Source organism: Notolepis coatsorum, assembly GCF_963971535.1.
Source record: "Notolepis coatsorum genome assembly, chromosome: 5".
Classification (NCBI taxonomy): Eukaryota; Metazoa; Chordata; class Actinopteri; order Aulopiformes; family Paralepididae; genus Notolepis; species Notolepis coatsorum.
The window spans coordinates 150,017,875-150,044,416 of record NC_140169.1 but is presented as its reverse complement, the minus strand read 5'-3'; the positions used below and the strand labels follow the sequence as shown (position 1 = coordinate 150,044,416).

The window sequence follows — 26,542 nt, the reverse complement described above, 5'->3', positions numbered from 1 at the left end:
TTTCGGGGGATGGAGAGCTGACCAGTGTCCGTGGATCGCAGGGACCGTGACTGAGTGTGGGAGTGGAGGAGGTCAGTGAGGTACTGAGGTGCCAGAGCGTGCAGGGTTTTGTAAGTTCAAGTTTCTTTAATAGTTGTCATACAGAAGTACAGAATACTTTTATACAAAATGCTTCTTACTGTTACGCTCCAGAGACTGTGCAAGACAAGATAAGTATGAAATAAAATAACATAGTAAAATTAGAAGTAAAAAAATGAGGTCACAGTGTTCAGTTTAGACATATGTACAATGTTCGATGCAGAATAGACGTAGTTACCATACAATATACAATACTGTGCAGTGTACTAATATACAATACTATATAGTGCAAGGCAGGAATGGGACGAGGTGCAATTTAGGTACAATTCACAGTAGGTGTACGAGTTGTAGTGCAAATCCTTTATCAATAAATATAAAGTGTAAAGTGTGTTTGTGTGATCTAAAGTGTGGAGAGTGGGTGCTGCAGTGTGTTGTTTGTTTGAGTGAGTGTGTGCGTGTGGGTGTGTGTGCTGTGTGCATTTGATGGTTGTTGCATAGTGTTTATTGTTCGTTTAGCAGCCTGATGGCCTGGGGATAGAAGCTGGGCAGTGAGCAGGAGCTTCTATCCCCAGGCCATCAGGATGCTCAACGACAATGACACTATGTAACAACAACCCATCATCTACACTCACAACACACACACACACACATCCACACACTCACTTTAAACAAACACTCACCTTACCACTTACTTTATTCACTTTAGACACACTTTATATTTATCTATTATTAAAGAGATTTGCACCACATTCATACCTCATTTGCACCCTTACCCCAAGTTTTGTACCTCATTTCTGCATTCTACCTCACTGTTACTCATTTTACTCTGTATTTGTATATTGACTTTACCTACTTTTTTACTTCTTAATTTAATTTGTTTTACTTACTTTCTCTTTAGCACACTCTCATAAGAAACACGCATTTCATTATAAAGTATTCTGTATTTTGTATTTTGACAAATAAAAACAAACTTGAACTTGAACTAGGTGATGCAGGATTTGATGGGGAGCCAGTGAAGGTGGATGAGGGTGATGGGGAGCCAGTGAAGGTGGATGAGGGTGGTGGGAGCCAGTGAAGGTGGATGAGGGTGGTGGGAGCCAGTGAAGGTGGGTGAGGGTGGTGGGAGCCAGTGAAGGTGGATGAGGGTGGTGGGAGCCAGTGAAGGTGGATGAGGGTGGTGGGAGCCAGTGAAGGTGGATGAGGGTGATGGGGAGCCAGTGAAGGTGGATGAGGGTGGTGGGAGCCAGTGAAGGTGGATGAGGGTGGTGGGAGCCAGTGAAGGTGGATGAGGGTGGTGGGAGCCAGTGAAGGTGGATGAGGGTGATGGGGAGCCAGTGAAGGTGGATGAGGGTGGTGGGAGCCAGTGAAGGTGGATGAGGGTGATGGGGAGCCAGTGAAGGTGGATGAGGGTGGTGGGAGCCAGTGAAGGTGGATGAGGGTGGTGGGAGCCAGTGAAGGTGGATGAGGGTGATGGGGAGCCAGTGAAGGTGGATGAGGGTGGTGGGAGCCAGTGAAGGTGGATGAGGGTGATGGGGAGCCAGTGAAGGTGGATGAGGGTGGTGGGAGCCAGTGAAGGTGGATGATGAGGGTGGTGGGAGCCAGTGAAGGTGGATGAGGGTGATGGGGAGCCAGTGAAGGTGGATGATGAGGGTGATGGGGGCCAGTAAAGGTGGATGATGAGGGTGATGGGGGGCCAGTGGAGGTGGATGATGAGGGTGATGGGGGCCAGTGAAGGTGGATGATGAGGGTGATGGGGGCCAGTGAAGGTGGATGATGAGGGTGATGGGGGCCAGTGAAGGTGGATGATGAGGGTGATGGGGGGCCAGTGGAGGTGGATGATGAGGGTGGGGGTGACGTGCTGCTGTCCAGTAAGAGATGGTATGAAGGTCAGTAGCTGTACGTGAGTGTCTTCCTCCAGAAGGGAGTGGCACCCGCGGCGCGGTACGAGTCACGGAGGCCGGCTCCTCCGCGCGTTGAAGGACGTCGTCGAAGCGCTCCCTGCGCTCCAAAAGGCCCCAGACTCTATATTTATAGTGTGGTATCTCCGAGACCCTCACACCTCCTCTGAGCGGCAGGAGAGACGGAGCTGTGAAATGCCACGCGGTCGGGATACGGTTGGTTCTCTAACCGCTCGGCGAGAGGATGTGGGAGTCCGCCCCCCCCCCCCCCCCCCCCCCGTGCGGCAGAGCGCCTCGCCCCTTTTTCCAAACACTGTATTAATAGTTAGGAAGTGGAACAGTGGTTCTCAACTTATTTTGGGTCAACGCTCCCCCTTATCTAATGTCCAGGTTCCATAACCGCCTACACACCCAATGGGAAGTAATTATGATTATTTTCTGTTTAGCATGGGTTTATTTGTGTGTCAAATTAAGGCTTCTAACAATGGGACCCAATCAAATCTTCATTATTATATAACTTTTTCCTCAATTCAGATTTGTCCTCATTTAAAAATAATTTACTACCAAATGTGTATAATTTAAACCTTTTTGTGACACTTTCCCTGTTTCCCCCTGAAGTGGGATTTAGGGGATTTTGTGCATTTTGTGAAAGTAGGCTCCTCTCCGGTTCCAGTCGAGTTGTTGTCCTGATATTAAAACGATGATAAATAAATAACTAAGATAAACTAGCCGCCCACTTTCAGCAGCTCAACTATTCTGCACCCGGCCAGCGCCCATCAAGACTCTCTCTGAACGCCCCCCCCCCCCCCCCCCCCATCGAGAAACCCTATTGTAGAACGATATGACGAGAGGGTAGGATGTAGTAGTAGCCCCAAAGTTCTCACGGAAGAAGTTCGGCACTGAGAGACAATAATACTTATGTCGGGTCTTATTCTACGTTTCAAAGTGACTGCAACTTGTTCCTGTTTGCGGACGACTCAGCCCTGCTGGTCTCTGACAAGAACAAGTTACAGGTTGAAAAAACCCTCAGCTCGGAACTAGGCAGAATCTGCATATGGCTCGCTGATAACAAACTATCATTACACATGGGCAAAACAGAGTCCATTCTCTTCGGTTCAAATAACAAACTCAGCAAGACCGACGGCTTCTCAGTTACAGTGGGTGACAATATTGTCACAAGGAAAGATGAAATTACCTACCTGGGTTCCATCCTAGAGGCTAATCTCTCCTGTGACAAAATGGCATCCAATGTAATAAAAAAAGTCAACCAACGAACTCGATTCTTGTACCGGATCTCCTCTCTGGTAAACAAGAATACCCTGAAGACTCTGGCAGGAGCACTCATTCAGGGGTACTACGACTATGCTTGCACCTCATGGTACCAAAGCACCTCAAAGGCGCTAAAAACAAAATTACAAACATCTCAAAACAAACTGGTCAGACTACTGCTTGACCTTACTCCTAGAACCCACCTCACCCCTGCCCACTTTGACAACCTAGGATGGCTTAGAGTAGACGACAGAGTACAGCAACTTGCAATGGGCCTGGTCTACAAGATACACTACACGACCAAGGTACCCATGTACATGTCAAAATACTTCCCAAAGGTCAGTGAGTACCACGATCACAACACCAGAGGGAGCTCCACAAATCATGTTAAACCCAGATTCGGCTCAAATAAGGGACTAAACACGTTTCGCAATTATGCCACATCAATGTGGAACGCCCTACCCAAAGCTGTAAAGGAATGTGGATCACTACCCACTTTCAAAACCTCTCTCAAGGGACACCTACGGGAGACTGCAATTCAACACTGGCCCCTGTAAATATCCTAACCCAACCCCCTCCAATGTACAGTCATTTACCTAGTATGGTTTTGTCAATAGTCCAATGTACAATTTTGTTTGTTTGTACAGTGTCTCCCCCCCCCCCCCCCCTCAATGTACAGTTTTGCCAATGTACAGTCATTTACCTAGTATGGTTGTCAATAGTCCAATGTACAATTTTGTTTGTTTGTACAGTGTCCCCCCCCCCCCCCTCAATGTACAGTTTTGCTTGTTTATAGTGTGCCCCCCCCCCCCCAACCACCTCCAATGTAGATTACCCAGTATGGTTGTCAATATCCCAGTGTACCCAACCCCCCCCACCCAACCTCCTCCAATGTACAGTTTCTACGTCAAATGTATATACTCCCTTTTCCTGACTCCTCCTGTATCACAAACAGTACTGTATTTGCAAATCTGGTATGTCATAAATGTATAGATGTAGCAGTACTGACTATCTGTATGTCATGTATGTCATATATGTCCTGATGAATTGAAAATGGGGGACCCTGATGTAAACAAGACGAAAGTCTTTCTCTGGTCTGCATCCCCTTAACAATTGTGTGTATTGAGCTGTACTGTATTGTACCCATTCTGCAATCTGTTAATAAAGTTTTCAATCAATCAATCAATCAATCAATCAAAGAGTGTATAGACGGTAAGAGTTTAATTTAGCTTCAGGTGATTAAATCGGTAATAAAGCTGATGGATCGCCACACTTAAGATCACACGGGTCTCGTTCCTGCCTCCGGCGCCGTCAAGTTATGCAGTTGCCATGGCAACCCGTTACCAGGTTCACAACGGGGCGCCGCTGCGATGATAAAAGACCACCATCCTTCCACCCGACTGTGGAGTCAATAGGCTAATGACAGAGAATACCATTCTGATGTTAATATTCGTCTCACCGTGAACCAAACCCTCTGGAAATACAAAGCTTTTGGAAAACATGGGTAACCCTGACAGATTCCTCAGTATATATAAAAAATTTATTATGAAAAAAATAAACCTTGTGACATCAAGTGCTGTATGTTCCACAGTAACTTGCGATCCTGACATTTTCCATCTTTTTCTTTTGTGAGAGTAGATGATATTATAATATCCAGAAGTGGTGGTTATTATTTGATTGATTATTTCATTTTCGTGTGTCATGCACACAAAGTGCCCAACCCAAATACTGTTGCAGTGTTCCATTATCACATCACACAAGTTACATTTAATTATCTAAATACTGGTTACATAAATGCAGATTATAGCTTGGTAAGTAATAGTATTCCGTCTTCTCTCCCAAGCTTGACAAATAAAATATGCTAGGCGGCTAAGTGGCGCAAGTGGGCAAGGCGCTCGCCACTAACGCAGGAGACGCTGGGTTCGAGCCCAGCTCTCGGCGTTGCTACCAGCTTGGCCGGCCGTCATGCTAATACAATTTGTCATAATCACAGCACGGGCCTACTTCACTCCCCCTCCTTTTCCCCTCACGTCCTCCACACGCTCCTCTTCATCCCCCTCTCCATCCACTGCACACTCCTCCTCATCCTCTCCTTCTCCAGCCACCCCTTCCTTTACCCTCATACACCCAGCTGTACTCCATCCCCCTAATTTGCACGCGGTCAGGCACCCCACTCTCAGCTGCCCTCAATCTTTCCCTGATGGGGGGACTACTTCTACCCCTCGACGCTGACCAGAAGCTGTCGTGGTATTAATTACCACTGCCCAGGTACGACGTCTCTGCCGAAAGCTCTGCTAGATACCAACCGTGTATTTGCCTACTCTAACCTGTTTCTCTCCTGTGCCCCAAAGGACCGCCGTCCCTGCCTGGACGTCACCTGTCCCCGAAGAGGAACACTTGTTCTCCCGCTGCAACCCAGCAGCTTCCAAAACAAGCACCAGGACCGCTTGCTTGCTCACTGCCGCCACGGCAGCCACAAGACAGAACATAACCCCGTTCTATTCCCCCCAATTCCTGTGTTGCTCATTTGACATTAAACACCCTTGAAACCGCTCCAGCCGAGGTCAACTACGACATCGGGAACCTGGAGCTCCTGGCGGTCAAGCTAGCCCAGGAGGAATGGAGGCACTGGCTGGAGGGATCGGCGGTCCCCTTCCTGGTTTGGACGGACCACAAGAACCTCGCCTACGTCTCAACGGCCAAGCGCCTGAACTCTCGCCAGGCTCGCTGGGCGCTGTTCTTCGCTAGGTTTAATTTCACCCTGACCTACCGGCCTAGTTCCAAGAACACCAAGCCAGACGCCCTCTCCCGGCAGTTCGTCCCTGAGGAGGGTCCCACACACCCAGACACCATCCTCTCCACTTCCTGTCTGGTGGCCACCGCCACCTGGGAGATCCAGTCCATCGTCAGGGAGGCACAGCGTGCCCAGCCGGACCCAGGTAACGGTCCACCTAACCGGCTTTTTGTCCCTGACCTTGTCCGCTCCCAGGTGCTCGAGTGGGTTCACGCTTCCCGGTTCGTGTGCCACCCGGGGATCGACCGGACACTATCCCTGCTGAAGAGGCACTTCTGGTGGGTCACCATGAGAGAGGACACCCGCGCTTTCGTCCTGGCGTGCACTGTCTGTGCTCGTGCGAAGGCCTCCCATCGACCGCCCGCCGGGCTCATTCGTCCGCTCCCAGTCCCCGGTCGGCCCTGGTCGCACGTCGCCCTGGACTTCGTCACCGGCCTTCCCCTCTCACACGGTAACACTGCCATCCTCACCATTGTTGACCGTTTCTCAAAGGCTGTGCACTTCGTTGCTCTTCCCAAACTCCCCTCTGCTGCAGAGACTGCTGACCTGATGGTACTCCACGTCTTCCGACTCCATGGGATCCCGGCAGACATCGTCTCCGACAGGGGCCCTCAGTTCATATCCCAGGTCTGGAGGGCTTTCTGTCGGGCTCTGGGGGCCACGGTCAGCCTCTCCTCCGGGTTCCACCCACAGACCAACGGCCAGTCGGAGCGGGCCAACCAGGACCTGGGATCCGCACTCCGCTGCGTGACAGCCCGGGACCCCTCCGGCTGGAGCGCCTTCCTGCCATGGGTCGAGTACACCCACAATTCCCTGTCTTCGGCGGCCACGGGTCAGTCCCCCTTTGAGTCATCTTTGGGCTACCAACCCCGCTGTTCCCTGCCCAGGAAAAGGAGATCGCCGTGCCGTCGGTGCAAGACCATCTCCGTCGCTGCAGGACGATCTGGGAGGAGACGAGGGCTGCGCTGCTCCGAACTGCGGACCAGAACCGGCTTTCGCCGACCGCCACCGGACCCCGGCTCCCGCCTATGTACCAGGTCAGATGGTATGGCTCTCATCTCGGGACCTGCCACTCAAATCCGGCTCACGGAAACTAACCCTCCATTTCGTGGGGCCCTACAAAATCCTGTCCCTCATAAATCCCTCTGTTGTCAAGCTCCAGCTCCCCCCCCATATGCGCATTCACCCTTCCTTCCATGTCTCCCAGCTCAAACCGGTGGTCTCCAGTCCCCTGTCTCCCCCTGCTCCAGAGCCCCCTCCTCCGCTGGTGATAGACGACCACCCGGCCTACGTGGTCCGGGAGTTGCTGGTCGTGCGGCGACGCGGCCGCGGCTTCCAGTACCTGGTCGACTGGGAGGGCTACGGCCCGGAGGAGCGGAGCTGGATCTCCCGGCCGATGATCCTGGACCCGGATCTCATCCGGGACTTTCATCTGGCTCACCCTGACAAGCTTGGGCCGCCGGGAGGCGCCCGTAGAGGGGGGGGGGGTCCTGTCATAATCACAGCACGGGCCTACTTCACTGTCCTCATTTAAAAAAAAATTACTACCAAATGTGTATAATTTAAACCTTTTTGTGACACTTTCCCTGTTTCTGAAGTGGGATTTAGGGGATTTTGTGCTTCACTGCGTGTAAGTAGGCTCCTCTCCGGTTCCAGTCGAGTTGTTGTCCTGATATTAAAACGATGATAAATAAATAACTAAGATAAACTAGCCGCCCACTTTCAGCAGCTCAACGATTCTGCACCCGGCCAGCGCCCATCAAGACTCTCTCTGAACACCCCCCCGTCCCCGTCCCCCGTCGAGAAACCCTATTGTAGAACGATATGACGAGAGGGTAGGATGTAGTAGTAGCCCCAAAGTTCTCACGGATGAAGTTCGGCACTGAGAGACAATAATACTTATGTCTGGTCTTATTCTACGTTTCAAAGAGTGTATAGACGGTAAGAGTTTAATTTAGCTTCAGGTGATTAAATCGGTAATAAAGCTGATGGATCGCCACACTTAAGATCACTCCGGGTCTCGTTCCTGCCTCCGGCGCTGTCAAGTTATGCAGTTGCCATGGCAACCCGTTACCAGGTTCACAACGGGGCGCCGCTGCGATGATAAAAGACCACCATCCTTCCACCCGACTGTGGAGTCAATAGGCTAATGACAGAGAATACCATTCTTGAAAATTTTCTATTTGAAACACAAAAACAGAATACAAAGAACAGCAGACATCAAGACAAAGTGACATGCAAAAAAAAAAAAAAAAAAAAAGACAGTTTCAGAGAGAGATTTATAGTGTTGGTAATAAGAAATATATAAAAGAAAAAGATATATATATAATAATAATAATCATAATAAAGTAAAAATAAAGTATATAATAATAATTAAAAAATAAAAAGTTAATTCGTTTTATTTTTTAAATAAGGCGATACCTTTGAAAAAGTGAGTACAGCAATTCATAGGTCAACCAACTCTGGTGTTGGTTTGGTGCATCAAAGGAGAAAGTTTGAAGGGGAGGGATGGGTGAGTAGTGTACCAAGGGTATTGTGTGAGTGAGTATTAGTCTGGGACTATGGGAAGGTGGGTCCTCTCAACATAGGAAAAGAAGGGAGCCCACATAGAAAAGAACTTGTCTGTAGATCCTCGGAGTGTGTGTCGGATTTTTTCTAGTTTAATACAGTTAAGAATAGATTTAACCCAAAGGGCATGGGAAGGGGGTGAGGAGGATTTCCACTGAAGTAGGATTAACCGTCTCGCTAACAAAGTAACAAAGGCCAAGACCTCTTTGTTAGTATTTGTCAGTTGTAATAAGGGTGAGGAAACACCAAATAGCGCAGTCAAAGGATCTGGTTCCACCTGAGTACTGCATATTTCATAGATTGTATTGAATATGTTTTTCCAAAGGTCCACTAGGGATGGACAGCTCCAAAACATGTGCACATGGTTTGCTGGGGACCGATTACATCGTGGACAGTTAGGTTTCACACTTTTGTAAATTCTGGATAGTCTCATTGGAGTCCAGTGAGCTCGGTGAATGATTTTGCATTGGATGAGACCATGTCGAGCACAGATGGAAGAGGTGTGGACCTTTTTGAGTGCTTTTTCCCACATGTCGTCAGATATCGCATCCCCCAATTCCTCCTCCCATGAGGACTTAATAATATTTAAGGAGGTGGACTGTAATGAGCATAGCTGCCTATAAATTCTCGACAGGGAGCCCTTTAGAGTGGGAAGAGGGGTAAAACAAATTTCAAGTTGTGTTTCACCAGGAAGGATGGGGAACTGGGTATCTAAGCTGCGGACATAGCTCCGGATCTGTAAAAACCTAAAAAAATTACTTCTGGGGAGACCGTACTTAACCGATAATTGTTCAAACGTAGCAAAGGTATTGTCGATATAGAGATCTTTAAATGTTCTAATACCGAGACTAGTCCAGGTTGAGAAAGCGCCATCAATCATAGATGGGGGGAAGGCCGGGTTTGAGGCCACCAGGGGAAGCAAAAGATGTTGCGTGAAAGCCAAAGTGGCGTCTAGATTGGTTCCAAATTTTCATTGTTGATTTGACACATACATTTTTTGTAAAGGGGATATAAGGGCCTAAACTAGTGGCGTGGGCGAGAGAGGTCAGTGATGCCGGTACGGATGAGGCTGCCTCCATCTCCAGCCAAACTGGAGGTGAGGACATCCCACTACACTGTAGCCAAAACTGAACGGTCCTAAAGTTGGCAGCCCAGTAGTAGGACCTAAGATCCGGTAGTCCGAGGCCTCCATCTGATTTGGGCCTCTGTAAGAGCTGCTTTCTTATCCTGGGAGGCTTCTTGTCCCATATATAAGACAAAATCAGGCCATCAATTTTCTTAAAAAATGCATTGGGGAGAAAAATAGGTAGGCATTGAAAGAGATACAAAAATCTTGGGAGGGTGTTCATTTTAACAGAGTTAATTCTTGCAGCTAGAGAGAGGTGTAGTATAGACCAGCGTTCAAAATCATCCTTAGTACGAGTTAGGAGGGGGGCAAAGTTGGCCTGAAAGAGTTTGTTGAATTTGTCTGTAACATGTACCCCAAGATAAGTGAAGCCATCATGGGCAATCCTAAATGGCAGATTGTGTAGAGGAGACTTTTTTGCGGCTATATTAAGTGGCATCAGTTCGCTCTTGTTAAGGTTCAGTTTATAGCCTGATAGGCTACCAAAGGATTCGATATCGATAAGGGCAGCGGGGACAGAAACAGAAAGATCAGATGTATACAATAATAAATCATCCGCATACAACGATACCTTATGTTCATGGCCGTATCTAACTATACCTTTGATGAGAGGGTTAAGGCGGAGTGCTATTGCAAGAGGTTCTATGGCAAGGGCAAATAATAAAGGACTAAAAGGGCAACCTTGACGTGTTGAGCGCTGTAGGGGAAACCAACTGGATTGTGTGTCATTAGTCCTGACTGAGGCTTGAGGGGATGCATACAAAAGTCGTATCCAAGTAGTGAATTTAGAGCCAAAGCCGAATTTATTTAGGGTGTAGAAAAGGTATTTCCATTCCACCCTGTCGAATGCCTTCTCTGCGTCTAGGGATATGACAGCCTCAGAAGTATTGGTCATAGAGGGGTTATGTATGATGTTAACTAAACGTCTGAGATTAAAGAATGAGTGTCTATTTTTTATAAATCCTGTTTGATCAGGTGAGATAATTGACGGAAGGACTGATTCTAAACGTATTGCTAGGAGCTTGGCTAAGATTTTATAGTCTACATTTAGTAGGCTGATTGGACGATATGAAGCACATTCCAGAGGGTCTTTGTTTTTTTTAAGTATTAGAGAGATTGTGGCTAAGGTAAGAGTCTGTGGGAGAGTGCCATTTACAAATGCTTCATTGTACATTTTGTTTAGGATAGGGGCTATCTTAGGAAGAAACTTCTTGTAGAACTCGGCTGAGTAGCCGTCCGGTCCTGGGCCCTCATGCATCAACGTGTTCTACGCACAGATCTGTGCGTAACCCGTGCGTACGATCATTTCTAAGCAAAGAGTGGGATTCATCAATTTGAACTTGAACTTGACTTCGTGCGTACATCTACGCACATTTCGGACCTGGCGTACCTCGCGCCCAGTGGTAGAATATATTATTACAACAAGGAAATGAGCTTCTGTGCATAATAACACTGGATGTTCTATGAACCGTAGTTCATTATAGTTCATTGTAAAATAGCAACAGTAGTGTAATTATGGTCAAAACCCTATAAATAGCATTTGGAATAATAGATCTTTCTCTCAGAATGAATGCAGCATGTCATATATGTTACGATGAATTGAAAATGGGGGACCCTGATGTAAACAAGACGAAAGTCTTTCTCTGGTCTGCATCCCCTTAACAATTGTATGTATTGAGCTGTACTGTACTGTACCCATTCTGCAATCTGTTAATAAAGTTCTCATTCATTCATTCATTCATGGTTTATATAGCGTTATCGGAATATACGGGGTGTAGGCTACTGACTGACTGCGCTCCGCGTAGCTTGATTGATTGATTGATTGAAAAGTTTATTAACAGATTGCAGAATGGGTACAGTACAGTACAGCTCAGTACATACAATTGTTAATTGGGGATGCAGACCAACTTTCGTCCTGTTTACATCAGGGTCCCCCATTTTCAATTCATCATAAATCATAAAGCTCAACTCGTTATTATTTTGCGCACAGACCGCCGAAACACGGGAACGTTTTGATTATATTTAAAAGGCTTTACGTTAAACGAAACAAGTGGAATTTCGAAGCTGTAAGCAGAATAAGTCATATGAATATAGTGTTCTTCCCCCTTTTTACTGTACAAGAAAGAATAGAAAACGCATTGCAATGACACCATGCAGATAGTGGACAGACTATATGATGGAATTCAAGTTCATGTATTGAAAGGCAGGATACATCATACATGCAGTGAGATTCATTGTTCTTGTATATGCTCTCGTATTATATTGTTTATATAGGCTACCCAATACTGACATCAAAATAGATTGTAGTAGTATGCCTCTAGAAATCATGCAGCAGGTAGAAAATTGACGGGAGATCCATCGCGATTTGGAATAGAATTGAGGAGAACTTTAATCCGTGGGTATTAATCAAACAACACGGGAAAAGGCAGTCATATTCCAGCGCGGTCTTTATTAGCCGACAACAAAATAGATGCCTCTAAAAATCATATAGCCAATCGAACACAACTAATAAAGGCATTCATATTGTACAGCACGGTTATAATGACACACAACACAACCAACGCCAAACAGTGGTCAACGAACGGTCTTTATTAGTATTTTGAGCTGTCCAGGCAGAATTGCAGCAATGGTCTTAGGGAGCCGTTGATATCTGACATCACCGTTTACAAATCCGCCTTTTATTTATCCACCTCCGTTACGAGGACCTCCACCTCGGTGTCTGTGTAGTTTCTCTTTTTCGTTCGCTTTGCCATCCTCCAACATTCCACGCACAGGGATTCCCTCATGGTATTTGAAGGGGAGGGCCTGACCATATTTGGTTGGTCGGGGCGGTTTTGGTATGCAAATACGTGAAAGCGTGCACGAGCTGCGGCGCAGGGCCAAGGTGGGATTCATCATGACAGGTGTGCGTAGAGCCTGCTTACGCACGTGTGATGAATGCCGACTTCCCTGTGCGTGCGCTAGTTCTAAATTCCGTGCTTACGTGTGGAAGTAGGTCAAGGTCAAAGTCCACGTTGATGAATGAGGGCCCTGGACTTTTCCCGGATTGAAGAGATTTTACGGCCATAAATAGTTCTTCAGTAGTAAGTGGCTGTTCTAATTTTCCTACCAGGTCTTGGCTAATTAAAGGAATATCAAGGGTGTGGAAGAAGTCATCTAATTCTGAGATATCGGGTTCGTTTTCAGATGTATATAAAGATTGGTAGAAACGCTTAAATTCGTTATTGATCTCTTTGGGGTCTAAGGATATCCCAGACGATGTGCGGACTTTAGGAATCTGGTGTGAAGATGAGACCTGTCGCAGCTTGTGAGCTAGTCATTTATTGGCTTTATCTCCTTGTTCGTAGTAAGTGCTTCTAGATTTGATAAGCAGTTCAGTAACCTGATCTGTCAGTAGTGTATCATGTTCTGTTTGCAAAGCTAGACGCTCCTTATAAGCATCTGGAGATGGTGATACAGCATATATATTGTCTAATTGAGCGATACTGCGCTTCAATACAGATAGTCTGGTATTTTTCTGTTTCCTCTCATATGCAGCATATGAAATTATTTCGCCTCTGAGATAGGCTTTCAAAGTTTCCCAGAGAGTCGATGCAGAGATGTTTGGGGTTCTATTTGTACTTAAGAAAAAATCTATTTGGTTTGACACAAAATTTACAAAGTCATCTTTACTGAGCAGGTGGGTGTTCAGGCGCCAGGGTGGTCGTAGATTGGTGTCAGCCTGAAAGACTACTACTAGGGTAACAGGGGCATGATCAGAGATAATTATTGGATTATACAAGCATGAAGATACGGAATGAAGAAGTCTGTCGTCTACAAGGAAGTAGTCTATACGTGTAAAGGTGTGGTGGACTGGTGAGAAGAAGGAGTATACTTTACCAGATGGGTTAGATAATCTCCAAGGGTCAGAAACCGCATAATCAGACATAAAGGTCCGGACTACCCTAGCTGAGGTTGTCAAAGTGGTAGGTTTAGTGGAGGAGCGGTCCTAATGTGGGTCCAGCCAGCAATTAAAGTCACCTTCTACTATCAACATGTGGGAAGACATATCAGGGAGAGTGGAAAAAACTAGGGGTGCACCGATATGAAAATTGGCCACCGATACCGATACCGATTGTTCAACTAACACAATCGGCCGATACCGATACTTGTGGCAAAAAATAAGTATTTGTAATTTTTTTTAATATTTTTTTTTTATTTATTTTTTTTAATGAAACTACTGTATATTTGTATGTGTATGTTTGTATTTGTAGGCCTCTTTACCTACTTAAAAAAAGGAAACATCAAGAAATATGTTTAATTTATGGTATCACTATCTCCCAGTATTGTCTGGCGGCCTGCAGAGGGATACTATTTTCTCAACCAGAGCTTTCAACCAATGCAATGGAACCATTCTGGCAGCCTGCAGCGGGATACTATTCTCTCAACCAGAGCTTTCAACCAATGCAATGGAACCATTTTGATTGACAGTCGATTCGGCCAATTACGCCACACCGCTAGCACCCACCTCCTGCTGTTCTTACCACCAATCGGCAAGCGTTTATTCATTTTCTACTTCGGGGGCATGCCGCCATTGATCTGCTTGCGAGAATGCGAGTCAAACTCAGAACCACAACAAGCTAATACGTTAGCTGCCCGGCAGTGCCCGCCGACCAGCGCGCTCCACAGGATGGCCAAACGAGACACAATGATTTTACTGCAACAAATGTTATAATGAAACAAAGCCTTTCTATACATTTGTCTGGTTGAAAACTTTATTAACAGATTGCAGAATGGGTAGTTGGGTACGGAAAGGAACCGAGCTATGAACGGCTTGCTTGCTATCTTCGGGTAAATACTATGCTGATGTAATTGAACGTGTAACTAACTATATAACGTTAATGCCACAAAACAAATGTTTGTGTCATTTTAACAGCAGATACTTTCTTAAATGCCATCCTCCCGACAGAGCGGTGTTGATGGGGAGCTCTGATGGGTTCGCTTGGTTGTGTTATTAGCATTGAACAGCTAACCGAAACCTAGCGTTAACTAATGTTAAAGGTTTAGCCATAACGTTACGTTGGCTAAAGTTGGGGCTATTCATAATCCAGCAATAATGGCTGCAGACCTGCAAGCAAAGTACAGCAAGTTGGCAAAGGAGTATTCCAACGTAAATCACATTTTCACCAGTAACGGTAGTCTTCTGCCTCCCGGTAGCTCATGCTGCAACGGAATGGAACTGAGCTATGAACGGACTCGGAGTAATGCCTTGCTGCTATGAATGAATAAATGAATGAATGCTGATGTTATTGTCCGTGTAACACTAACTATATAACGTTAATGCCACAAAACGAATGCCTTGTTTTTTTTTTTTTTTTTGTCTTTTTCCCCCTCCATTTTTCCTCCGATTTTCTCCCATCCCAATGTTAGTCGTATGCCAATTCCCAGTCCCTTCCTGGTCGCTGCGCTTTACCCCCCACAGTCAGATCATTTGGGAGAGTGGAGGCTACCACGTGCTTCCTCCGACACACGTCCAGCCAATCACCGCTTCTTTTCACCTGGCAGCGCGGATTCTCATTGAGAGGGCGTAGCGTGTGGGAGGACCACACTATCCCCCTCACGTCCAATCCGCGCTTAGCAGGCGCCCCGACCGAACTGAAGGAGTCGCTGTTTACAACGACCCGGACCCACCCCGCCAGCTTCTCCCACCCTCTGATACAGCCAATTGTATCAGTGCAGACGGCCAGCCAAGCTGGTGACAACCCCGGAGCTGTGAGCTGGATTCGAACAGGCGAACCAAGCTCACAGCTCCGGGGCTGGTGACGAACGCAATCTCCGCTCGACCACCTAACCACCTAACCGCCTAAAAAAAACGAATGCCTTGTTAATCATAAGTAGTAACTGATGCAGTAGCTTGTGTGTGTGTGTGTGGGGGACGGCGGGCGTTGTGCAGGTAGGTCGCAAGTGAACTTTTATTTTTTTTGCCTTTTGACGCTACACAAATTGATGGATATTTATCGGCGACTGCTATCGGTACATTTGAGCTTATCGGCCGATAGGCCGATAGCAGTCAACAAGGCACTTATCGGCCGATACCGATACCCGACCGATATATCGGTGCACCCCTAGAAAAAACAGATTTAAAAAAATCCCCATTGTCCCAGTTAGGAGCATAGATATTGACAAGGAGTACATTTGTGTTAAATAACCTACCGCTGACAATTACATATCTGCCATTGCGGTCTGCAATCACATTGGAACATATAAAAGGTACTGATCTGTGAATTAGAATAGCCACCCCCCTGGCCTTACTCTGAAATGAGGAGTGAAACACTTGACCCACCCATCTGCTTCTAAGACTGGAATGTTGTGAAGTTTTAAGATGAGTCTCCTGCAGAAAAATAATGTGAGCCTTTAATTGGTGAAGGTGGTGGAGAACCTTACTACGTTTAACTGGGTTATTAATGCCTCTGCAATTCCAAGTAATAAGATTAAGACCATTTCCTCCTATCGAGCTGGCTACACCTGGCTGGGTCATGTCTTGGGAAAGAGAAGATGTGTAAAGAACAGGGTACCATGTAGACCAGAGATTTTGGTTGACCTTGAATGTGTAAAATCAAAGAACAAAAACGAGTAATACAGTACAGAAAACACAAAAACTAGAACCAAGAACACATAATACAGTACAGAAAACACAAACATACAAAACAAGAACGAATAATACAGTACAAAACACACAAAGAACACAGAAAACACCCCTTCCCTTGCCGAAGCATCTGTGAGATGCAAGCAAAACCCTAAATACCAAATTAGCCTAGAGAAAAACGTGGTAACTAACCTTTACTCTATGCTACCTGAGATGTGTGACCATTGGTACAAGATAAATCAAACATGAACATCAAACATAAATCAGGTGTGGACAACTAAACATTGGCACTACAATGCAAGTGGCTTATGTCCACAGAGAATAATAAACTACTAATGATAAACTTTTTAGAGAGCTGTATTCTTACTAGGGCTGGGCAATTAATCTGATTTTTTTTTTTTTATAAAAATAATAATAACCGCAATCTCGATTCATAGATCTATGCAATCTCAGTTTTAAGTCAAGCACTTTCATATATATTGTGTTGTCTGAAGAAGTGCAATAAATTATTTTATTGAGAAAATAAGAATCGTATGAGAAAATCGTGATCTCAATTCTTAGAGAAAAGAATCGTGATTCACATTTTAACAAGAATCGCCCAGTCCTAATTCTTACTGTGGATAAAACAGAGGGTAGGTTGTATCATGTACCGGTCTGTATTGAGTGTCTCATTACAGTAGGGAATCAGTTGTAGGATACAGTCCAATATTAGAAGACTGTGCTAAAAAAGTGCAACCAACCAAACATTGTCCTTGTAGGTGGTTTATATCCGCACGAGATAGTAGGCCCGGTGTGTCTTATCTCCAAATAACAAATTTGATTTCAAGTTATCAGTCTTCCAACAGGATCGAATATGGACTGTCACTGTAATAATGCAGGACATTGGAGAACTATACGGTTTGCAATGGCACTGATTGAATGGAGTGAATAGTTGACATTAAGTCAGATTAGATTTTCTGGAGTATTCAGCCAAAAAAAAAAGAGCTATACGGTTTGCAATGGTACTGATTGAATGGAGTGAATAGTTGAAATTAAGTCAAATTAGATTTCCTGGAGCATTCAGCCAAAAAGACAATACAACCTCAATTTAAACTCCAGCTTCTCTTGTGGCTCATTACTACCAGTTTAGAGTAGCCAAGCAACAACAATACGATTTCCGGTCCGGAAAAACAGATTAGGACGTTTAGCCTTCAAAATAAATGTGTGAGAATGTATATAAAAAATTTAAATAAAAAACACATACATTTCACATGATTCAGTTTTTTTTTAATTTATTTAACAATCCGTTGTTGAAGGCTGTGCTAAAAAATTTGCAACCAACCAAACATTGTCCTTGTAGGTGGTTTATATCCGCACGAGATAGTAGGCTACTGATGATAAACACTTATCAGGCAAGTGTATAAGCTTCAAGGGCAGAAGCTCAACCACACACCCACAGTCCATGTCCAGCTATACACGTCCATATGGTAATATGGACCAACAGTAGCTTGATATGGACATTAGAGAGCTCTTAGTGCCCCGGTGTGTCTTATCTCCAAATAACAAATTTAATTTCAAGTTGTCAGTCTTCCAACAGGGTCGAATATACACTGTCACTGTAATAATGCAGGACATTGGAGAGCTATACGGTTTGCAATGGTACTGATTGAATGGAGTGAGTAGTTGAAATTTAGTCAAATTAGATTTTCTGGAGCATTCAGCCAAAAAGACAATATAACCTCAATTTAAACTCCAGCTTCTCTCGTGGCTCATTACTACCAGTTTAGGGTAGGCAAGCAACAACAATAAGATTTCCGGTCCGGAAGGACAGATTAGGACGTTTAGCCTTCAAAATAAGTGTAAAAATTTATATATATAGAGGGGCGGAGCTGAGCGATCATGGAGTAGACGTGTTTCACATGAGCTCCCTTCTACCGTGCAGAATATACGTTTCTCCCCATTAGTCTTTATTTTATTTTTATTTGTTTTTTGTCTGCTTGCTAAGTCGTCGTGTTTCAAATACTGTCGTCGACTTTTTTCGACTTTATGCGATGTCGGTGGTGGAAACCAGATCCATGAGCGCCCCAACCAGCAAACCACCACCGGGCCTGGCCGCACCATCGCCCGGTGTCGGTGAGATAAGCGAAGCTGTGCTCTTGGTCATGACCAAGCTACATGCAGAGTCTGAGACACGCTCCGCTGAAGCACAAAAGAAAGTGCTGGCGGATTTTTGTGTCAACCTTCATCGAGAGATATCAGAGGAAATAAGGCTGGCGCTCGTCCCGCTGATAGACAAGATGGAGTCGCTGCGCGCTGTCTCCTCGGCTAATGCTATCGAGCTAGCTGCGCTAACGACGGAGGTATCATTACAGGGCGAGAAGATGGTGGATCTCGAGTCCTCCCTGCTGGCTAGGCAGGCTGAAGTTACCAAACTACAGTCGGTAATTGAGGAAATACAGTCCCGGGAGAGACGCTACAACATCAGGATTGTTGGAGTACCGGAGGGCAGCGGGGAAGGCCGTCTCTCTGAGACCATGCCGGAATTGCTGCAAAAAATACTGGGAAATGACGTCCTCTCCTCGCCTGCCGTTTGTGAGTCGGCCTACAGAGCGGGCAGGTCCACTCCTGGTGTGAACAAAGAGCCGAGGCCCATCATCGTCAAGCTGAACAGGCTTCAGCAGAGGGAACTCATCATGCGGTCGGCTCGTGCCCGAAGGGGTAATCTGAGGCTTGGCGATCACAAAGTGGCCATTTTCGAAGACTTTACACCGGAGGTTCAAGCACAGAGAGGCGAATACAAAATGGTCTTGTCCAGGCTATGGAAACTAGGCCTGAGGCCCACGCTATACGCTCCCGCGAAATTATCTGTGTTGGATAAGGTCGATGGTCGGCGTTCATTTTGGTCATTGGATAAAGCGAAGGAATATCTTGAGGGGATACCCGAGAATGTAGCTTGATAACTACATCGGGTGAGTGACGTGGCGATGTGGGCCTGAATACATTGTTAGGGCCGGCTATTCACAAACACTTGCTGTCATGCCCAGACATGCTAACTGCCCACTGCCCATCCAACTAGCGGGGCTTCCCAATGACTTCTGTTACTTGCTAAAGCTGACCTCATGGTCGTACTTGTGTATCGCCTCTTTGGAAGCTAACGAGCTAGCTGAACAATGTACATAATAGACTAACGTGCTATCCGGATTCATCACTAGCTTACGCGCTAGCCTCGGGCTAGCTAGCGGGCTGCGTCTATCGTCTGCGCTGAGACATTCGAGACCCGTTAATATTTACGCACTTTGGTTGTTGTTGCTGTTTAAGTGTAATCGGCTCGCACAATTCAACGGTGATCGGGTCCTTAACTAACTTCTTGTATGCTGTTATTTTTATATCCAGGCTGTTTTGAGCTTTGGGCTCCGGTAGGAGAAGATCGGTTGAATATATATATAAACAAGATATGATAACAGGTTGTGTCAGGTATTGCTTTTTACCATCCCCGGGTTAATGAATGTGTTTAATTCTATTCTTACATAGGTCATTCCAGCCGTGGTGCCTGATCAGAGGGGCTGTTACAGATGTGCACTTTGACCATAACCCCTTTTCCCCTTCTTATTATTGTCGTTGTTTAAATGACATTTGTTTGCACAATTTACCTGGAACCCGATCCTACCTTAGACTATCTGCTGGTATGCTCTAATTTAATTTTGTTTTGAATTTTCCTTTATCCATTTGTGCTATAACATTGCGACGTTGATGCACAGACTCCGAAATAGATGGTTGCAGGGTTGATGTTGAGTTGTTATATAATAATGATTTTTTTTTTTCCATTATAGTTATCTCATGTTAGGGCCAAGGCTTACGGTGGTTTTCGACCGATATCTTTATTGAAACAATATATGATAACAGGTTGTGTCAGGTATTGCCTATTACCATCCCCGGATTAATGAATGTGTTTAATTCTATTCTTACATAGGTTATGTCATTTCAGCCGTTGTGCCTGCCTGATCAGAGGGACTGTTACAGGTGTGCACTTTGACCATAACCCCCTTTTTTCCCTTTCTTATTATTGTCGTTGTTTAAATGACATCTGTTTGCACAATTTTGCACAATTTACCTGTGACCCGATCCTGCCTTAGACTATCGGCTGGTATGCTTTAATTTAATTTTGTTTTGAATTTTCCTTTATCCATTTGTGCTATAACATTGCGACGTTGAAGCGCAGACTCGGAAATAGATGGTTGCAGGTATGATGTTGAGTTATTATATAATAATGGCTATTTTTTCCATTATGGTTATCTCATGTTAGGGCCAAGGCTCAGGTGGTTTTCGACCGATATCTTTATTGAATTTTATTTTTATTATTATTTGTGTTTATTGGACTAGTGGGGGTTTAATCAGGGGTTTATCTAGAGGGGGGTCGGAGTGGGGAGCGTCTTATTGGATCCATGACTCTAGTGGGAAATGATAGGAAGATGACCATCCTTAGTGGATGGGGCATAGGGAGGCAGGGGATTGGAGAGTGGGTATAGGAGGGCTTATAATAGGACGGGTGGGTTAGGGTTTAGAGTAGAAGGAGGGGGGGTTGTAACTGGGGTGGTATTTTTATGTGTTTTATGTGCTGTTGTCTTATATGTGTGTAATTGTTCCTCCTCTGAACTTCTGGGATTGACCGTCTGGGCCCGCCTGGATCAGCGCCTCTGTACTCAGCCTGGCTGCACTGGTATGTTCTCTACGCATTTAGACAAACTCGACCATGGCTAAACTGAATATCTTAATTTGGAACGCAGGAGGTCTTAACACCCCACACAAGCGTGCCAGTGTCCTTTGGTTATTGAAGAGAAGAAATATTGACATTGCTCTCCTTAGTGAGATGCATTTATTGGTGGGTGATGTGTCAAGGCTAGCAAATCGACAATATCACGTTATCTCCTCATCCTCAGCCGATGATAAGACGAAAGGAGTCGTCATAGTTACAAGACGTAACCTTGATATCAAAGTCCTGGATGTGTGGTCGGACACGGAGGGAAGGATTACTATAGCAAAAGTTGAGTTCTCTCATAGGAAGATGGCAATAATAGCATTGTATGCCCCTAACACATTTGATTCAGCGTTCTATAATACAATCACGAAGAATATGTTGGAACTTACTGGATACGCTCTCATTGTGGGTGGCGATTTTAATGCGTGCTGGGATGCGGAGATGGATAGGTCCGGATCCTCTGAAACAAGCGACCAAAAACGGTCCTCTAAGGCCCTCAGGATGTGGGCCCAGGACACTGGGCTCGCAGACCTATGGCGCTTATCCAATCCCACCCTCAAGGATTACTCTCACCTGTCTGCCAGACACAAAACCTTCTCTCGAATAGACTATGCATTCGCATCCCCTAATTTGTTTGATAGTTTCGACGTCTCATTGGTTCCCCTGGCTCTCTCGGACCACAAGGGGATTTTCCTTGTGGCAACCTTTGGCAGGCTCTCCATGAGAGCTCCCAGGTGGCGTTTTAACTCAACCTTATTAAAGAACGATGATTTCTGCTCTGAGTTCAGGAGTAAACTAGCTGAATTCTTGCAGATCAATGTTGGCACGGTCGATGACCCCAGGGTCCTATGGAACGCATTGAAAGGATTTATCAGGGGTCATGTCACACTTTTCGCCTCCAACTTACGTAAATCCCGGTCAAAAAAACTAGAAGGACTGGAAACATTATATGCGGATCTATACGCATCTTTGCAAACTAACTATAGTGATCGACTAAACACACAACGTAAGATAGTCAAGAAGGAAATAAACTCCATACTAATAAACTCCAACAGTCTGAGTTCTTGATACATAGGACAAGGCAAAATTACTACTTTCACGGCTCCAGGCCTAGCCATCTATTGGCAATGAAAATACGCTCGAATGATCATTTCTCGGATATACGCGACAGGGTACAATCACTACCGATTCGAAAAGGATCAACGACACTTTTAAAGAGTTTTACTCGCAGTTATATAGCTCAGAGGTTAATCTCGACGACTCTAAATTTGAATCGTTCTTTGGCGGGCTTGAGATACCCCACATTTCTGAGGAAGAGGCCAAGGAACTGGGGAAACCGATCACTCTTATGGAGTTGAGGGAGACGATTGCTGAAATGCAGAGGGGCAAGGCACCAGGCTGGGATGGTATTCCACCCGAGGTGTATTTAGCTTTTTGGGACCAACTGGGTCCATTGATGCTCGATATGATCAATTATGCTATCGAGCAAGGGGAGTTCTCAAGAGATGTCAACATGGCGTTGATTCCCTTACTTCTCAAGAAGGACAAAGATCCCAATGATTGTGGTAGCTATAGGCCCTTGAGTCTTCTCGGGGCCGATTTAAAAGTGTTTGCCAAGGTGCTGGCCCGCCGCCTGCAGAGATTTATGACGGTATTGGTACACTGCGATCAAACTGGTTTTATCCCGGGGCGTCTGGCTACAGATAATCTTAGGAGGCTGTTGCATGTAATCGATAACAGTAAAGACAATACAACTCCGTCCACAGTTCTGTCTTTGGATGCCATGAAGGCGTTTGACAGACTTGAGTGGTCATACCTGTGGAAGGTACTTGAGGTCATGGGTCTTGGGAAGAGTTTTATTCATATGATTAAAGTCCTGTATGCCTCGCCGTCTGCGATGATACTGACAGGCAAAAACTGTTCCACACTCTTTCCAGTCTCCAGATCTTCTAGACAGGGTTGTCCTCTGAGCCCAGGACTGTTCGCGCTTTCCCTCTAACCTTTGGCCCAATTTATTAGGCAATCGGAGGACATCGTCCCCATAATGGTCAATAATACTCCACACAAAATTGCTCTCTATGCGGATGACCTGCTGATTTTCATGGACGACCCCTCCCGGTCGGCCACAAAATTATTGAGAATAATCGACGACTTTGGTAAAATGTCAGGCTTTAAGATTAACTGGAACAAATCAGCCTGCCTACCTCTTAATGAGCTGGCCAAGGCGGTACGACTACCAGCTGATATCCCCATAGTAGAACATTTTAAATACTTGGGCATAGAGATATTCCCCACGCTGAACCAAACTACTAAGTACAACTTCACGGGTACTTATGATAAAATACGCCAGGATCTAGACAGGTGGTCGCCCCTTCCTAACTCCTTACAAGCCCGGGCTTCCATAATCAAAATGAACGTCCTGCCTAGGATACATTTTGTTAGCTCAATGCTCCCCCTAGACCACTGGCGCAAGGTACAATCGATGGTATCTAAGTTTATCTGGAATAACAAACGCCCGAGAATCAAAAGGGCTACTACTCAACGTAGAAAACAAGATGGGGGCCTCGCAATCCCTGATTTTAAGCTTTATTTCTGGTCCTTTTCACTGAGACCTCTGATGTGCTGGCTAGACCCTGTAGAGGCTGTATCGTGGCGCTCCTTAGAAGCGGCGGCGGTCTCACCGCTAAGATTGCAGGATGTAGTGTACTCCACTGTCTCTATTTCGAAATGCCGGCTGAGGTATGGACTGATCATAACTCACGTGATCCAAACGTGGCGTAATGTACAGAGGTCGTGTGGGGTTAAATGCCCATGGCACCTGGACTCTCCAATTTTTAATAACCAGCAATTACTTGTTGGGCACAAGCCGGTTAATATTCCTCAATGGCAAAGGAGGGGAGTGCATACTCTGGAGGATATTTATGATAAGAACGGCCTCCGTGCGTTTCAGGACTTAAGAGAATTTTATGATCTTCCCGGCGAGTCCTTCTTTCTTTACCTTCAACTAAGGTCAGCACTGAGGGCGCATTGCGTGCCGTGGGCTCAAGCTTTGCACCCACACCCCTTCCTCAGGCTCATAGTGGACAGGACGACATCCAGAGGGTTTGTCTCAGACTTTTATACGCTCTTAATTCAATCCACGTATAAAAATGTATCATTGGATACAATCTGGCGTGTGGATATCCCGGAGTTGGACCCCGAGTTTGACTGGGATGATGTTTGGGCAAATGTGGCATTATCTTCCCGCAACCCCAATCACCAGCAAATTAATTTTAATTATATTCATAGGACCTATCTTACACCTAGGAAGCTATTTGCTATGGGACTGATAACCGACTCTCGGTGCACTCTGTGCTCTCAAAAGGCCACTGGCACTTATATGCATATGTATTGGGATTGCCCACCAGTGGCCCGCTTCTGGAGGTCAATAACGGACAAACTTTCAGACCTGTGTGGCTTAACTATCCCATTCACAGCTGTTACGCTACTCCTGAACGATATAACGACACTACCTGCGTCTGTTCAACTAAAAAGGGTTGTCCTAGCGGGTGTCACAGCAGCGAAGAAGCTAATAGCAATGAGATGGAAGGAGCCTGAGAAGCTTACAGTGATTAACTGGTCCCTAACACTATTGGATGTGATTTATCTTGAGATATCCACGGCGCGGGTGATTGGGGTAGGACAGGCTGGCATTGACCTGTGGTTCGCAGCAGCTGAGAAGGTAAGGACCGCCGTGTGCGGCTGAGCGGGGTTGGGGTGCTTGATCGGGGGGGTCCGGCGGTCTCTTGGGAGGGGGAGGAGGAAATGTTTTGTCTGTCTTGTCTTTTGTCTTGTCCTCTTGAGTTTAGCTGGGGATTTAATGGGGGGGCAGCTATTTAACTATTTCTTCACTGTTTGGTCACTTTTACACGGTCTCTGTGAGTCTATGGAACACCTCTACAGGTTTTTGTTTTTTCATGAAGGTTCATTGCTCTGTTTTCGGGTCGTGTTCTCAAAAAGTGGTCCTTGTGGTGAATTGGAGATGTACGTTTTATTAATATAAGGTCACACGGCCGGGAATCGGGGCTGAACACTGGGAAATACCATTTATTAGATAGTACCCCTTGGATTTAGAAATTAGAAGGTTGAACTCTGTTTTCTTTTCTCTTTGTCTGTATAAATTGTTATTCTGTATTATTATTGTTTTTGTTATTTTCTTGTGGAGTTCTATGTATTGTGATTGTGTTTAATGTGTTTTGTTTCATGTGAATAATAATAAAAAAATTTGATCAAAAAAAAATGTATATATATATAAAACAAAACAAAAAAAACATACATTTCACATACATTTTTTTTATAAACTTATTTAACAATCAGTTGTTGACAAAAGAGATCAACTAGTTAACTGCCAGAGTATTATTTGATGTCATACAATGTTGGAAAATAAAACTTAGAAAGACTTAAGTGATGTTATGTTTACTGTAGGTGAAAACAGAGAATATGTTACATCATGTACCTATCTGCGTTGAGGATCACGTTACAGACCATTCTGATGTTAATATTCGTCTCACCGTGAACCAAACCCTCTGGAAATACAAAGCTTTTGGAAAACATGGGTAACCCTGACAGATTCCTCAGTATATATAAAAAATAAATTATGAAAAAAAGAAACCTTGTGACATCAAGTGCTGTATGTTCCACAGTAACTTGCGATCCTGACATTTTCCATCTTTTTCTTTTGTGAGAGTAGATAATATTATAATATCCAGAAGTGGTGGTTATGATTTGATTGATTGATTGATTATTTCATTTTCGTGTGTCATGCACACAAAGTGCCCAACCCAAATACTGTTGCAGTGTTCCATTATCACATCACACAAGTTACATTTAATTATCTAAATACTGGTTACATAAATGCAGATTACAGCTCGGTAAGTAATAGTATTCCGTCTTCTCTCCCAAGCTTGACAAATAAAATATGCTATGCGGCTAAGTGGCGCAAGTGGGCAAGGCGCTCGCCACTAACGCAGGAGAGGCTGGGTTCGAGCCCAGCTCTCTGCGTTGCTACCAGCTTGGCCGGCCGTCATGCTAATACAATTTGTCATAATCACAGCACGGGCCTACTTCACTCCCCCTCCTTTTCCCCTCACGTCCTCCACACGCTCCTCTTCATCCCCCTCTCCATCCACTGCACACTCCTCCTCATCCTCTCCTTCTCCAGCCACCCCTTCCTTTACCCTCATACACCCAGCTGTACTCCATCCCCATAATTCGCACGCGGTCAGGCACCCCACTCTCCACAGCTGCACTCAATCCTTCCCTGATGGGGGGACTACTTCTACCCCTCGACGCTGACCAGAAGCTGTCGTGGTATTAATTACCACTGCCCAGGTACGACGTCTCTGCCGAAAGCTCTGCTAGATACCAACTGTGTATTTGCCTACTCTAACCTGTTTCTCTCCTGTGCCCC

At 45.4% G+C, this 26,542-nt stretch overlaps 1 protein-coding gene across 1 annotated transcript in view; it reads right to left on the bottom strand.

The window, feature by feature from the left end:
• The window catches only part of LOC311228980 (FERM, ARHGEF and pleckstrin domain-containing protein 1-like), a 313,058-nt gene that overhangs the window by 258,796 nt on the left and 27,720 nt on the right, over positions 1–26,542 (bottom strand).